The sequence below is a fragment of the Cryptomeria japonica genome, chromosome 10 (genome assembly GCF_030272615.1).
Source record: "Cryptomeria japonica chromosome 10, Sugi_1.0, whole genome shotgun sequence".
NCBI classification, from domain to species: Eukaryota; Viridiplantae; Streptophyta; class Pinopsida; order Cupressales; family Cupressaceae; genus Cryptomeria; species Cryptomeria japonica.
In genome coordinates, this window is record NC_081414.1 from 27,094,762 (window position 1) to 27,112,781 (window position 18,020).

Genomic DNA, 18,020 nt, shown 5'->3' on the forward strand with positions numbered 1-18,020 from the left:
GCTTCAACAATATCTTCCAAGCATTGTACCTGGTCCTCCACTACGGTACAAAGAAGTTTAAGCTTGGATAGAGAGGAATCGGTACTGGGGAGGTTGGTACCAAGAATTAGACTGGTAAGGGTGTCAACCGCAGTTTGTATGACATCCCGTTCTTTCTTCCTCTGCAATGCTTCCAGTCTCTCCTGTGCAAGTTTGATGCTTCGAAGCAGCTCGGACTCATCTGTTGATTGAAGATCAATGGGACTGGTGGTATCAACCTATTTGGTTTGATCACTGGTTGCCTTAGGAGTCTGGCCTCCTTTTGTCTTGATCTCCGCCTGTTTGTTTTTTTTTGCTTCCTTCTCCTCTTCTGCTCTTTTCTTTCCTTTTCTTTCTTCTTTTGCTCCTCTTCTTGTTTTTCCTTCTCCATTTCTTCCTTCTTCTTGTCCTCTTCCTTCTTTTTCTTCTCTTCCTCCTTCTTCCTTTCTTCTTCCTTCCTCTTGTCTTCTTCTTTCCTCTTCTCCTCTTCTTTCCTCTTCTCCTCTTCTTTCTCACTATCATTAAAATCATCAAAATATTCCTTTAAATCATCAAACACTTTCCTCTTAATATTCTTTAGTGTCCTCTAACAATGTATCGTTGGCTTATAAGAGGAAATATCTATATTTACCGGTGCTGAGGTTGCAGGAACATTACCAGTAGACTTTGCCTTTTTGCTTGATTGCCTTGTCTTCTTTGTTTGAATCTCTGGTTCAGTGTCTTCTGACTCAGGTGAGTGGGTCTTGGATTTCTGCTTCCTCTCAAATACCTTTGTTGGAACAGTCTCAGGTTTCTTCTTAGCTGGTGACCACTTGGTCACTTTCGGACTGGCAGAGGTAACCGATGCAGATATCGATGGCACTGCTTTGCCCTTTTTCCATTTTGGTTCTTCAATTAGTGTGACCCTTTCCAAGTAGGTACCGGTTCTCTTTTTCTTTGCATCCAGTGGTGAGGCAAGTAGGGTAGAGGCATACCCGATCAACATGTCATACATCACTTCATACCCCATAGGGTCAACTACTTCCTTTCTCGGTTCCACCACTTTCATTATGCAGTCATCTATCCTTATTGTGAAGCAGATCTCATCTTCATACTTCTTCACAATATCATTAGATATCCTTATTCTTTGGCTCATCTTCCACTTGAATTCATCAAAAAATTTATTCAAAACCTTAGGATATGTAGTTCCCACTACTTGTAGACTTTCCTTAATTTGCCTGGAAATCGATAGGTCAGCAGACCATTAAACATCACCTACTCCAGGGAAATAACCTTGAAAGTAGAAGAATAAACCGACCAAAAGTTGTCCAAACTTGAATCTCAGAGAATTTTCCTATTTGATGGACTTCAGATTCAACAACAATTGCTTCTGTAGACAGGTGCATAGGTCAAATGTAGTTTCTTCCTTGATCATTCTGTAAGCAGCATTCACTGCAGCAGCAGCAGGGACATAATTCATTCTGCTGGCATAAAATATCCGGTAACCAATCATTATGCAAGAGTATTTCACCAAATCATCTTTAATGGTGTTGACGGTCATCGCTTGTTGGTCACTCATAGAACTGGTGAGCTTTGTCATTTCAGTTTTGATGACCTTTCGTAGAGCTGGCACCTCTCCAATATTGCAAAAACTGGTGACAGCATGAATTGCTTTCGGTGTGATGCCATGCGTATGCTTGAGATACATTTTATCACCGTGCACTCTGCTAAGGATGATGTGAATATGATCTTCTGTGAACTCTTCTAGAAAATATACCACATTGTGCAGTTTCATCTTCTCAAGGATACTATCCTCAGGTTTGATCTTCTTGTCATCCCCATAGAACAGACTTAGTTGAGAATGAATCATTAGGGATCCTAGGTCTTCTAATTTACAGTCTATATACCTTGAAATGTCTTCCTCGATAATAACTCCGATAGGAATTTGTGATAGGGCATTGTATTTCATTTTCTTTTGAAGAAAATCAGGTGAATCTACAGGTGCACTAGAACTGGAGTGCGATGCAGAAGCCATGATCAAATGATAAGTAAGAATTTCGAAAAATACCTTCACAAACTGGAATTTAGGTTTTCCAATGTCGCGCACAAAACACCACTTCAGTTGCAAGTTCACCGCTTCGAGTTCTTCACTGATTGCTTGAAGATGGTTGCAAGATTTCGCACAAGATTTTGTCAACTGCTAGACAAATCTCTCTAGTTGCTCTGCTCTTGAAAATTCTTCTTTCGAAAATAGATAAGTGAAAATGACGACGAAAACCCTTTTAAACAAACTCTCACCAACCATAATAAATGCATCACCGCTAGGGCACAAACCCTAATTTTACCTTTTACTGCTTCAAGTCTTCTGCCGACTGACAGGTAACATATACCGATTAAGGTCTTTACCGATATAAACCAGGGGTTTGAAATATTTCACCGATATGTTCCCCCTAAGCTTTTCTGAAGCTCAGTTTGTCGATTCAGAGACTTCCACACTAGGTGCAGAAACCTGTTCATCCTGTGACTCTTCTTCTGGTTTCTTTTTCTAAGTTTATTCATTTCTGTATGAACGGTTTCAACATCAATCTTCCCTTCTGGAGTGATCGGTATATCATGCAATAGGTTCTTATTTAGTCTGCAAGTTTTGGCAGTGTGTCTCGGTTTGTTGCAATGATAGCATACCATTCCAGGTGTTCTCCATGGTCTGTTGTTCATACTACCATTCTTCCTTCTGCATGTTGCAGCAGTGTGACCGCTACCACGACATATCAAACAAGTTGCTCTCCAACTAGTTGCCGCTTGATAACCACCTGACCGATGGTCATAGGTATTGTACTGGTTGGGATTCCGGTTCACAGAAGGTTCTGAGATGACTCCTTGAGTCCTTGGAAGATATCTTCCAGTGTTGTGCAAAACAGACCTGCATTCAAATGCTCTATGCCCAAACTTGTTGCATGCATAACAGTTTCCATTGAATCTATTAGATCTAGGCTTATTGTTTAGAAAATAAGGAAAATTGTTGTAGGCCTTACTTCTACACACATTGGCAGTATGTCCTTCTTTGAGATAATTAAAGCAAACAGGTTTAAATTTTTGCTTACCTTTATCCTTGGATGTTGGTTGCTTCTTTTATGCTTTAGCTTTTGTTCCAGAGGTCTCACCTTCCTCATACCCAGAGAAACCAAGTCTAGTGGTATTCTTTACTAGCTTTATCAATTCCAGCTTTTGCTCTAGCTTAACAGTACTCTTATTGAATTGGGCAAGTATCTCCTTTGACTCAGTAAGTTCCTTGGAAATAGCAGCATTGGATTCCATCAAGGTTGGATTCTCAAATCTAGCCATGTTTAGTTCACCTTGCATTTCTTCTTTTTCCACTTTACTCTCTTGGAGATGAGCAATAAGGGTACTGATTTCTTGCTTCAGTTTGGAGATCTCATGATCTTTGTCTTTTACTAGATCTTCAGCCTTCCTTCTATTCTCAAGCTCTTGACACATTCTGATAGTCAGTCCTTCCAACTCTTTTCTCAGATTGGTTTTAGATTCATTCAGTTTTTCAACTTCTTCAACTAGGGCATCCATGTCAGCTTCATCAGAAGAGCTATTTTCATTAAGTTCCATTAGTTTCTTAGCATGCTCTCTTCTTTTGGCCAAAGAGGCTTTATACTTGACTTTGAGTTCATCATAGGCTCCGTCAGTCTGAGTGAGATGATGAGTAAGTTCCCTCACACTGTATTCCCCCATATCTCCTTCCAAGTGGTTAGACTTATAGAAAGGTTGGCTCTGATACCTATTGATGAATACTAAGAGGGGGGGGGGGTGAATTAGTATACAACAAATTACTGTAAACAAACTCTTAAATAGTTTAGTAGATAACCGGTGCAACAGATTCACTAATAAACCGGTTAAGATAAATGCAAACCAAATAGAAAACAAAGCATTCACCCACAAGAGCACAATCACCATAACACAAGATATTTGACATGGAAACCCAAATGGGAAAAACCACGGTGAGCAGAAACTCACAAGTAACTATCTGCAGAATAGAAACCAGACTGGTTAAGGTCAGACTGGTTAAGGTCATACAATGTTCTTCACCAAAACAGATTCTATTAGGAATCTAGATCTCTGTTAGGAGATAAGTCTTGTTAAAGACTACCTTGTTAAAGGATTTCAGATCCACAGTTGTGAACCACCTTGTTAGAGGATTTACAAAGGCTTTGTTGGGCCTACCCAGTTAAGGGTTTTAGACTTGTCGAAGTTATTAGTAATCAGCAAGTGAATGATCTAAGAAATAACACAGTATGCTTAGTTAGATCCTTGACAGCTCATTGTTAATGCATTTCAACATTACTTCAGTCTTCAATATCTCCACACTCTGTCTCTTCACACTGACCTAATCTTCTCTAGGATGATCACACATAACCTTTTCTCTTCTATGTCTCACATATCACATTATCTCGCTTGCAAACCCTAGATATGATGTCCTTATAAAGGAAACTGATTTCATGTCGGTCCAATAGGATTAGACTACATGTTCCTAGGTTCAGTGCATCTAGACACATTTGGTAACATGACACAAAATCACCGCCAAAGTGTCGGTGGATGATAACTCATCACACATTACAGAAATACCGGTTGGTAACTCATCACAAAGTAATACCGGTTGGTACAATATACAGATTACCGATTGTAAAAAATGAAGACTGGTAGATCATAGTGTTTCGATCAAAAGTTAACTACCTCTCGGGTCCTTTGTACCGCTTGTGATCCTCGAACCGCTTGAGCTCTTTAGTCAATCTGTGACCGATAAGCACTCTTCTGCAAAATACCGATAGTCTAAAGACTACATTCAATAATACACAATACCGGTTGGAACAATTACCAGTTGAGCATAACTCATACATCAAGAAAGTGTGTGTCCATCAATGACAATCAAAACATCATCAAAATGCCAACAATGTCCTTCTTAAAGATAACACCTGCAGCTTCCATCCCAGATCTCCTCAAGTGGTTAAGCTTCTTCCAGAGGATCTAGCTTTGATACCAATTGTTAGCAGCAAAGAGGAGGAGAACTAAGAGGGGGGGGGGGGGGGGGTTGAATCAGTTTTCACCAGATCAACAAACTTAACTACAAAAACAAATATGATAAACTACAGTGATAATAAAGATAAGCAAATTAATAACACAACACACAACACCAAGATTTTGATGTGGAAAACCCGGTTAAGGGAAAAACCACGGTGGGAGCCTACCCATGGTAAGATGATACTCTGCAGTAGTATGTGATATATTATAATGGGGAATGCACATGCATTCAAGCACAACGCCTAGAGCTCATTGCTCAAATATAATGACCCGGAGGGCTACAACCCTCAGGGAAGTCTCACTGACTTACAATAAGATTCAGACTACAATCTAGAAGAAATGAACTGAAAGAATAGCATCTCCAAATACCTGATTACAATTTTGATTAAGCACAAATATCTGCTCAGCAACACCAATCTCTCCTTAATCACAACACTGAAAGATGAATCACTTGATCACACATACACCACTCTGATAATGCACACATAACCTCAACATCTAAATTACATGAATATATCACCTATTTATACAATTCATCAACCTTGATAACAAGGTCGGCTAAATCCTCAACTCACAATTACAAAATTACATCTCACGATATAAAGATCGACCACTAGAACAATATAATGATTTACATGACACAACATGGACCTAATTCAAATTCCCAAATGCTTAACTCCACCGAAAATCACGCCAAGAACAATCGCAATACGCTACACCACCAGAAATACCACATAACACGAAAATCATCACCAGTTCATAGAAACCATCAAATACTCGCACAATGATCAATGGGGATCACTAGAACAGATAGGACATGACTAGGAAACACCAACAAGCACATGAGAATCATCAGAAATAGCTGCACCAACACCACTTATTAAATCTTCATCTATCAATGTCTAAAAACTCAAGAGCACAACCAATCAACAATTGTCACGAAGAAAGATAACTCGCGGAGCACCAAATCATGAACCATCTGAAATGAAGATACACATGACCATCCCAAACAATATACCAAAATTTCAGCACAATATCTGATCACACCAGAATATACTAGAGGAAATACTGAACTCTGCAAAGCACTGATCAAATAAACAAGCTACAAAACTGGATCATATGATATGATCGATCTACAAACACCAAAGCAATTCACGGGAATATGTTGACATCAATGACAAAAACATATCCTAGCAGCAACAATGTCCAACAATCTCCAACACCATGGTCTCGGATTTTTAGGAGCTTTTTCGAGGGTCAAATCCGACTTGGACCATACTACTCAGATCCAGGTGCATGCAAAAATCCCGCATCTATAGCTCATTGTTTTCTCAGTTTTACCTTCATTTTTCAGCACTTAACCTTACTTCAACATTTAAACTTACAAAAGAGAGGAAAAACCTCACAAAAAATTAACCAATCCATTTAGTATTCAGTCCTTATCTTATTTGTAACTGAATCTAGTGGATTCCCTTCCCTCTTTCGAATGTAAAGGTTTTTAGTGAAAATTGATTTGGAGATTTCTCCCTTCTATGTTGCAAATTGACAAATCAATTTTTTCCCCTTTACATTTTGGTAAACCCAACGTGAAACACCTTTAATTATGATTTTTATTTTCAGATCTGAGTGTGTATGCAATTTAAAATTCAAAATTTTATTTACAAGTTTGATTTTCTTGCAAATTTTAGAAATTTAGAGGTTAAATTCTACAAAACCCTAATTTTTGAATTCAAAATTGAGCTTGTGATTTTGTAATTTGGATTAATTATTTCAGATCTGAGTACTTTTCAATTTTACAATTCAAGTTTTCATTTACAAGTTTAATTTTCAATCAAATTTAAAAAATTAAGTGGTTAAATTCAAAAACCCTAATTTTCAATTTTAAAATTGAACTTGTGGATTGTCTAAATCTTGAATTAATCATTTCAGGTTTTAATTTCAAAATTCAAATTTTCACTTGCAAGATTCAATTTTAAATTTAAATTTTAAAATTAGGTGGTTAATTTCAAAAACCCTAATTTTTAATTTAAAAATTGAGCTTGTGGGTTGTTTAAGTTTTGAATTTCACACTTCAAATTTGATTATTAATTTCAATTCCAATTCAAAATTGCAATCTTGGATCAAATTTCAAATTTTAAAATTAAGTGATTAATTAAAAAGACCCTAATTTTTAATTTTAAATTATCCTTGTGTATTTCTCAATTTGCATTAATTATTTCAATTTCCAAATTTCAATCTTAGATTTAAATTATAAAATTAAGAGGTTCTTTTTACAAGGCCCTAATTTTATATTTAAATTCCTTGTGGATAATTTCAAATTTAAATTTTAAAATTAAGTGGTTAATTAAAAGAGCCCTAATTTTTAGATTTAAATTGATTCTTTCAATTCCCAAATTTTAACATTACATTTTTTATTTTTTATTTTAAAATTAAGAGGTTATTTTCACAAGGCCCTAATTTTAAATTTAAATCTGTTTTGGATAATTTTAATTTTAAATTAAGAGGTTATTATTGCATAATTCTAATTTTAAATTTAAATTTCCTAGAGAATTGCATCATTGTTCTTTCTTATATTTGCATTTCTTAGATAGATCTAGTTATTGCATGTTTCTTTCCATCAAAAACATAAAAAAAATCTCAAAAATATTGTTATATGCATTGTATGTTCATTTCTTAAACATATAGCTCATGCACTTTTATGCTTGCATTTAGTGTATTGCATAGTTGCTTCAAATTTTAGACATCTAGTTTACTTTCTTTGCTTGCATTATTTCTTTCATTTCATTTTATAAAAAAAAAAAAAAAAAATTCATAATAGTTTCTTAGACCTTTCTCTAACACTCCATCGCCTTCTTAAGGAACCTATTAAGGACATTTTGAGGCAAAAGAAGATTTCAATAAAACCTTTATTAATGCTCTCCCTCCTAAATATGAAGCATTAACAAATTGTGCTATTCCCTTTCCCAAAATTGACCCTACCCATGAGGACACCATTGTGCAAGAAGATTTTTGTAACACTTCTCTCAATGATCTCCCTATTTGGGATGAACCATTAGATGATGGTGTTGATTATTCTCTTAATTTTTCCCTCCCCTATGGGAGTACCTTGGTCAAAGAAGATGGCAATATGTGTGTTTAAACAGGGTGATATGATTGACAATTCCCTTAATAACACCTCACCTTCTATTCATTTCAATCTTTTTTCCTCTAAAGATGAAGCATCTCCCTCTCCCCAACTTCTCTCTACTCATGAGGATACCCTGGTTCAAGAAGAGATTGTTAATATATTTTTCAAATATCTCCCTCCCAAGGATGAAGCTTTGAAGAGTAATATTGATCCCTCTCCTAGAGAGTACCTCTCCCATGTAGATCCTTTGGTGATAGAGGATGATATGATGCCTATATTTCCTTCTAACATTACACCTTATTTCAATACTCTTCCTTTTAGGGATGAAGCATTAATGACTAGTGGTCCTATTCATGATAACATTTTTGTGCAAGAAGAGACTATGGACACTTATTCTAATAATCTTTATCATATGAATGATGTTGATCCTTCTCCTAAAATTCATAGTCCTTGTAAGGATACCTTGGAGTAGGAGAATGATCTTAGGTCACAAGGGTGTGATATCATTCAAAATACCATTTATGAGGATATCCCTTTCATTCAATCTAAAGAAAATCCTACTCATGAAGAAATTCTTAAGGTTGATAATCCTCTTTACGAACCACTCTATGATTTTAGCTCTACTAGACCTTCCTCACATGTTCCCAAACCATCTTCAATCAATATGATACATGTGAATGGTTATGAAACACCTAATAAACCCCTCTTCATGGTTCAAATTCTCAACCTCTTAAAAAGCCTCTCTTGGTGGTTCAAGGTGGTTATAGTAATGATTCCTTTTGCACTCCTAACAAGCCAGTTGTTACTGTGCAAGGAGTTTATCCTATTAAGAGTCCTTATGAGTATGCTAAACAAATCACTTGAGAGAGTTACAATTCAGTTGCCCACACATATAATATGCGGAACAATAGGAAACCTAATCCTCCTCCAGTTATTCCTTCTTCACTTCCTACTTCTCAATCTATTCTTCCACAAGCACCTCATATATCACAAACTCTTGGTAAAGAGTATGATATTATTGAACAATTTAAAGCTACTCCTACCAAGATATCTCTTTGGGATTTAATTCAAAATTCATCTACTTATCATGGAATGTTACAAGATGCTTTAAAGAACTTAGATGTCCCACTTGTAGTAACACCTAATAATATGGCTTCTTTGATTGATCCTATGAATGAATCTAAAGCTCAAATTGTATTCAAACAAGATGAGTTGTTGTCCCATGAGATTCAACATCAATATGATTCTCTTATGATTGTTGTCCTTATCAATGGTAATACTATAAGAATAACCCTTGTTGATAATGGTTTTGGCCTTAATGTTTGTAGCATTAAATTATTGCATAAAATCAAGGTGGATAGATCTCTTATTAAACTAGATTCTCTTACTATTTGTGGCTTTGATAATGTTACTAGGTCTTCTTTAGGTACTATAACCTTGCCTATTAAGGTGAGACCTATTATTTTACCTACACCTATTCATGTCATGCGTGAGATCTTAATTATAATATTCTATTAGGATGACCTTGGCTTCATTGTATACAAGACATCCCTTCTACTTTGCATAGGCAACTTAAGTTCACCTACAACAATAAGATGTATACTTTGATTGTTGATACCATTTTACAAGCTCTGTTGCAAACATCATCTTCTTATTCAACTACTTCTAAAAATACTCCTACATATTCAAGTATGCCTATTTCCTTGAGTACTCTTGATTCTTCCTCCACTCACACTGAATTAGCATCTCCTCCTAAAGATACTTTTTCACTAGAACAATTGCTCTTGGAAGATGATAGGGGGTCCTTGGATTTTATACCTACCTTTGTAGGAGAATACAAAGTCCCTCCAAGAGAACCTAAGACTAAAAAGGAAGATGATGTGATGGAAACTAAAAATCAACCCACTTTGTCTAAACAACTTAGTAACAATTTTGTGGCTGCTTCTAATTCAAACAATTCTTCAGAATTTTCTTCTTATTCATCTAATTATGGCATTGAGACCTATGAGGCCTTACCATCTCTTTCCAATATTGCATCCTTTGATGGTCCAGGTTTTCACATTTTAGCTAAGAGTGGATGTAATGGCAATGGTTGTGGCGCAAATGAACAAGGGATTAAGGTTCCTTTAGAAAATAACATACGTGAAGCTTCATTTGGACTTGGATATAATCCTTCAAAGCCCACCAAAGCATATAAAAGACCATCTCTCAATGTGAATGCTATATTTATTAGTGATGATGACTTCACCTCAATTAGATCATCCTCTACATCTCTCAAAACTCATCCCACTTGTAAGGAAATTATGGTGATTGACAAGTCTCTTTATGAATCTTCTCAAGAGATTTCCAATCCCACTTATGAGGCTCTACCTTCTATTCATTCTAATATCCTCTCTTCTAGAAATAAGGCCCTAATGAGTTATACCTATCTCTCTCCTAAGGTTTCTTGTGTGCAAGAGGAGAAAGACTTAGTTGCATATTCTTCTCCTACAAACTACTATCTTGATCAAGACTTTTCAATATTTATCATCTTATACATGTTTTTAATCTCACAGATGGTAGAGCATTTAACATTTGGTATTCAAATTCTTCATCCAATCTGTCATATATTTAAATAACTTTAGTGTCTATTATGTTGCTCTTTACTATGTGACATTGGTAGCTTGCCTATTGGGAGCTCATTTTCGTTCATGATAGTATAATTTCACGTGCAATCATACTTTGGAAGCAACATAATAGCCTATTTTTGTCCCATCTCTTGTCTCTATGTGTGGGAGAAAGAATGATTTAAAACATCTCTCCTTCTTAAGATTAAACTTTCCCTTTGGTTAAGTAGTGTCTTCAATAAGGATCTCTTATTGATTGTACAGGTGTACATTCCTATTGTGAATTCCCTCTCTCATATTGGAACAAGTATCCCCGATGAGGATCTTCAATACATATCCTTAATTGGGACCTCCTCCTTAGTGTTGGAAGTCTATAATCATGCATCAAATCCTTTTCTTCATTGAGTGGTATCTTTTATAATGAACTCTTTAATATGTTGGACATACTTATCCCTGATGAGGATCTCTTTCCTTCTCTTAGAAGAGTGTTTTTAAAAATAATCCCTCTTTGATGTCCTTGCCTCTATGCTTGGGGGGAAAGAATGATATTTCAATCCTCTATTCTTTTATGCATTGATTCACCTTTCCTTTGTTGAGTTGCATTTTCATTTGATATCATTTCTCGTATAGAATATGTGTGTTCCTTGTTTAGGACCTATTCTCTATTTGAAATTATGCATCGTACACGAACAATCTCTCCTTAGTGAAAGTGTGTGATCCTTCGCTAAGAATCCTCTTTTCCTCAATATTGGAGAAGGTTTTCTTCTCTTTAAAGATGTTATCTTTATCAAAGGTCCTCTCTATTATTGAAGGTGGATGTCTTTGGATAATGATCTCTTCCTCCTTTTTCACAATTTAAAAGGTAATTCTTTTTTTGAACCCTAATTCTGCATTTTTTCGCTTAATCTTTCATCTCGTGTTAGAGAGCTCCAATCCTCACACTCTTGGTTGTGATGGAATTGTGGTTTAGTTCTCTTTCTTACCAAATGATTCTCCATTAGTTTTGATCTTGTATCAAATCTTGTTGTGAGCATTCGTCCTCAATTATCCTTCACAATTTGATGTGGTAAACATGATACCCTATTTCAACTCACTAATTAGCAAGCCGAAATAGGGGGGCATATAGCTACCCGCGAATTTCATCATTTCTTTAGTAAGCATTTAGATGATTTTGTGATTTTATCTAACAATGTGGTTTTGTAGGATGCAGTTCCTAACAGTGTACTGCAGATACCGTTGGGGGATTCGTCCAACACCTTATGGATATATCCCTTTTCATGAATTCTTGCATATATCCTTTATTCTTGCAATGATTCCCTCTCTTTCATATCTTGATACTTAAAGTTACTTAGCGAACTTTGTCCTTTTCTTTGTAATTTTTGGTATTTTTCTTTTCATGACTCATGATAAGAGAACTTTACTAGTTTGTAGTCATGGTTCTCTCTTCCTCTCTTTCATGATCTTCCCTTTAACCTTATCATTGAAGTTGTAAGATCCTAAAGTCCACTGGGGGCTTGGTGTATCTTGCCTCCTTGATGACTTGGTGAATTTTTTTCAATGTGAACCCTTTGTACTTTATCGAGAGTATGATTGACTTCATACTCCCGGTAAAGTGGGGGCTAAACGTAGCATCCTAAAATTGCACCCTTTGCAATTTTGACTGCATTTGGGTCTTCACCTTAGTGTTTGCACCCCTTGGTCTAATTGAAGACCTAACTATGCTCATATACATCACAAATATGATATACATCATAAATACGATAAAACTCAAAATGCACCTCATTATGCACCTTAAGCCTACCCCAAAATAGGGCAGGACCATGTCGCCACGCCATCGTCCCCCTCATTTTTGGGGCCCCTTGAAACCATTTTAGCATTTCAAATTTGAGTGGGATTCCCCTCTCCGTGTCGACTCATGTCAGAAAATTAGCCAATTTTCCCAATAGGCAAGTATATAAAGAGGTTATCCCCTCTCATTTGAACATCCACAAGAATCAAGAAGTATTGAGCACATACATGAGATCAAGCATTCAAACATTCAAGCATTCAAGAGCAATTGAACATTTTCAGTCTTCCTTCAAGCCTTGGAGCAAAAATAAAGTCAAGATTCAAGCATTGAGGTGGATATCTACATATATCTACATCCTATTTCATGAAACCCTAATTCCATGTGGAGGAAAGCAAAACTTCACAAGGAGGTATCATGATTCAATTTTTAGTCATAATCCAACATCTCCCTCAAAAGGAGAATCTTTCCTTATAGTCATTTCAATTATCTTTATTTCAATTTCATGGTTAAATCTAAAACAGGGGTTTGACCTAAGGCAAGCCCCTATTCCCAACCCTTTTCCCCTTCTTTCCATGTGCAGAAAACAGGTATAGAGTTGTACTCTTCAAAATAAGCTTCATTCACAAAGATGAATCAACCTTTTTCGGTGTGCAAAAAGTTTAGAGGACCGTTGTGACGCGCCATGGTCCTTACTTTTTAGGAGCTTTTTCGAGGGTCAAATCCGACTCGCCCCATACTGCTCAGATCTAGGTGCACACAAAAATACCACATTTGTAGCTCACTATTTTATCAATTTTACCTTCATTTTTCAGCACTTTACCTTAATTCAACATTTCAACTTACAAAAGAGAGGGAAAACCCCACAAAAAATTAACCAATCCATTCATTATTCAGTCCTTATTTGATTTGTGACTGAATCTAGTGGATTCCCTTCCCTCTTTTGAATGTAAAGGTTTTTAGTGAAAATTGATTTGGTGATTTCTCCCTTCTCACCTTTACAATAGTTATCAATTGGGTTCCCTATAATAAAATCCTCTAGTCTGCGTGTCAAGACATCCTCGTATGTCATCTTATCTAGATCAAAATTGTCTTGCAATATGCCCTGATTATTTCTACTCTCAACAAGATGTCTTTTATTGCACTCTTCAAAATGGGTAGCTATCATCTTATGAGTTATTTGCTAATGATCCATTGTGTCTTGTAAGACATGATATTGATTCATCATAATTGATACCTACATGATTATCCCAACTTTTGGTGCTATGATTTCTAACAAAAATCCTCCTCAATGCAACTAAAGTAAACACAATGATTCAATTACTTTACAAATGCCATCCAAAATGAAAAAATCTAAGCGAAGCCATGTCAGATATAATTAATTAATGATGTCTCATTCCATCCAAACAAAAAAAATTTACTCGAACAAATAATATGACAATGACTACAAAATTATTTATCTTAACCATATTGAAAATTTCTAAAACAATCTAAAAACTTTAAAACAATGTAATCAATACGTATGTAATCAACATTCCAAAGAAATATCAAGGAACAAAGAGCATAAATACTCCATCCAATTAAGTAATATATTGCCACTCTTAAATCATTCATTGTGTTCCACTATGGGATATCAACCAAAGACTATAAAATGGAGTATTTAGAAAAGAAAAACACACAGCATCTAAAATTTGGGATGTCCCTCAATGACTAGAAAATGGAGGGTTCTTACAAAATTAAAAACAAAATCCAAACTAATGGAAATGCATATTATAGTGAGAGCCTACACTATGCAAAATATCCTCATCTTTGGGAGGAGGGAAGAAAACATCTTGGGTTCATTTGGGGCAAAACAAAGTCTCAATCTTCTCATTTACATTGAAGTAGGATATAATAATCTCCTTTGATAGGGCCTTCCACATAGAAAGGCTACTTGCAAGTTTACAAAACACACGATTGTACCTAGAGAGACATTTGGTGTTAGAAGAAATAATCTTATTGAGAATTAAATTGATTGAGTTGAACAAGAAAAAACTCTGATACTTACTTAAGTGTGGTAATGATACAGGTGATTCAATCATCAAAACAATTAGCAAAATTATCAATTTTTGAAGTAGATCAAACATTTTGACTGAATAAATTCAAGTTGCAGAGCAAATGGTTCTTTCACACTTGATGAAACAAATGTTAAAGCATAATAAAGAAGAAATTTTATCAAATTTAATAACTACAAATGACCTAGCAGGCATATGAACCATTCAAAAGAAGACTCTTATAGAGACATCTTCTTAGAAAATGTGACATGCAAAATATGCACAAAATGGTTTTGTTAAAAATGCCTTGGAAAATTTTTAAAGTAAAAACTAATTTAGAATTCCTCACGACACACATTAGTCTAACTGTGGCTCGGGTTTAACTATGAATTGCAATACTCAAAATTACCACAAAGAACATGAAACTTGCAAGGTCTTATAGTTGAGATAACAAAAAAAATCGAGGTGTCTATAACTTACACTCAATGATTCATCACTATTTAGAAACACGTCGAAAGAAAAAATGGTCAAAGCTTTTAAAACAAATTTTATTTTATTTCTCTTATTATTATATATATATATATATATATTAATTCATTTTTCATTGAAAAATTTACAATAGCTTTTGTCCAATTCCAAGGAGACATTTATAAGCCAATAAAAAAATACAAAGTGATTCCATTCTACCACAAGAGTTATTCTAGACAAAAATAAATAAAAACATATTACATTTGATTACAAAACACAACCCATCAAGTGGCCACCCTAGCTAGAAATTCTACCAGCTCGTGACCACCCTCTATCATCGTCAACACCATGTTTGCACCGTCAACCAAAGCAGTGCTAGTGAACTTGGTAAAAGGCACCAATGCTTACCAAGTCATCAAATTGCTCTAACCAAACGACATCATCTGGTAGGAAGAATCCCGTCACCCACAATACAAAATCCAAGCCGCCCAAATCCTATGACGAGCCAATTTCACAACGCTCAGATTGAGGACGATGTGTCGGCAGACCACCACAATCTCGGCCTCCAACAACTTTGGAAGGTCATGCAACTAGAGAATGCCTTTGCCCAGTCTTGCAAACACCACCGTATCTACGTTGTCACCTAGGAAGTCCTTCTTGACCAGTTCCCTACACAAAGCCAACGCTCTAGCCTTTTTCTCTCTCAAGTCCAGGAGGGAAGCAAGGAAACGAGAGGAGATGTGTGTATTCACCCTATAGTAGTCGTTAGAGTCTAGGGATGGCTTTCCCAAAACCATTCGAATTGCCCCATAAGCAGTCTAAGCTGCTTCTTGAAGACCGCCTTGAGGCATTGATCTAAAATATGCCCCAAGAAGGACAATTGAATGGGAGTCTCCCTCAGAAATTACAATCTGAAAAGTGATGATCTCTCTTGGCAAATATAGAGCCCTTGGCCTTTCCCCTATAAGAGCAAGCATGAAAGTCGCCATAAATTTCATTAACTTGAGTGGAGAATAACGCTTCCAACATTAATCAAACAAGAGAGTGAATGAAAAAAATAAATCTTACAAATTCGTAAATGTAGACACCTAAAATTGTCATGTCTAATTAAATAAATATTTTATTTATTTAATTATCTAAACCTAATTCTTCTATTAATTAAATAAATCTTTATTTATTTAATTAATTCATTTATCCTCTTCTAGCCTTATTTCTCATTTAAATAAATACATTTATTTATTTAAATTATCCTTTTCCTAAATTAAATAAATATTCTTATTTATTTAATTATCCCACTTCTTCTAATAATTAAATAAAATCTTTATTTATTTAATTAATTCATTAGCTTTTTCTACCCATGACACATGTCATTCATCTCTTAATTCATACACTACCTACCCCTTTCATTATTTTATTATTTCTTTTACTTACCCTCTAATCTTAGCCGACCTCCTTTTACACCTCTCAATCTTATCCCTCCATTTCATATTGTGTCTTCTATTTAAGAAGATGCTTCCTTCATTATCAACCCTAATCAAGCATTCTAAGGACCTAATGATCATTTTGACTACACTACGATCCTACTTGCAACCACATTCTGTTCTTTGTTGAGCTCTTGTGCATATAAAATCTGAGAGCAAATATATCAAGCAAGATCAATGGAGATAGGAAGAATGGAGATCAAAACCCTATTGGACATGTAATGGTATAATCTTTGTGATTTCATGTGATTTGCATTGTCTTATGTAATCTTCATATGTTATGGTGGATCTTTGTTGTTGTTAGGCTAGGGTTTTGTGGTTGAATTCATTTAGTCTTTCAATATTGTTATTATTGTTATCCATTTTCACCATATACAGTAAACAATTATAAATTAGATGCATATATGAATTTTATATTCAACAAATAAAACCATTGCACTGGATTTATGCGGGAAAATCCTCTAAGGAAAAAACCCACACCCAAAACACAAATCTCAATTGTATTACCAACAACAAAAGTTACAACACAATTCTCTATAGGAACTTAGTTACACCAATAGAGCATTCTGGGGCAATTATGGTAACGTAACGACGTCTCAGAAAATAATCAACCTATCTCACAAAAAATAACTAAGGCACCACATATTTATAGAGCTCAACGTGAAGAGGTAGGCACCCAAGGTTACAAAACTAAATCCCACACCTAAGACGCAAGTGGTGCAAAAAACAACAAAGTGCATTTCTATGGCACATTGCACATAACAACTTCCAAAGCACTAATACCTATCTCATCCATGCCAATCATCTTGTCTTATGCAATACATATTAAATCACTTGGGCTTACTTGGCATTCTATGATAATGACTAATTATCATTTTTGTTAAAGGGTCATTGGCCTTGTTTTGGGAATGACCATTCATTTTATCTAGCCTCGGTTTTTAGATATTAGGATTTAGGCTTTAGTCTTTAGTTTTTTTAGGTCTCTGTTTTGTCAAGTCGAGCTATAACCGGAGGTTTTCTCTCCTGGCTCTTTCCTGCCAATATCCTCATTGAGCCAGGTTTTTTTTGTAACATCTTTATTATTATATTAATATATATAAGTGGTCTTCCACTTTTTCCCCAAAAAAATAATAATAGGCATATTCATTACGTCACACCAATTGTCAAAAGTGAACTCCAACATCAATATAAGCTGCCAAACATTAACTCCCTATGACTCTTCCATCAAACTAGTAGTTGTCATAGTTATAATAGGAGATTATCATAGTTCCAACCTAGCATCTTATGACACTAGCCCCCAAAACATAGGAACTCCAAAGTGGGCACCAACTTCCTTGAAAATAGATATCCTTGTCATAAACCCATCTTTCATGTAGGATGCCACATTACCAAGAGGTCCCACAAAGTGATATGAGAATAGGATGTTAGAAACTTAGG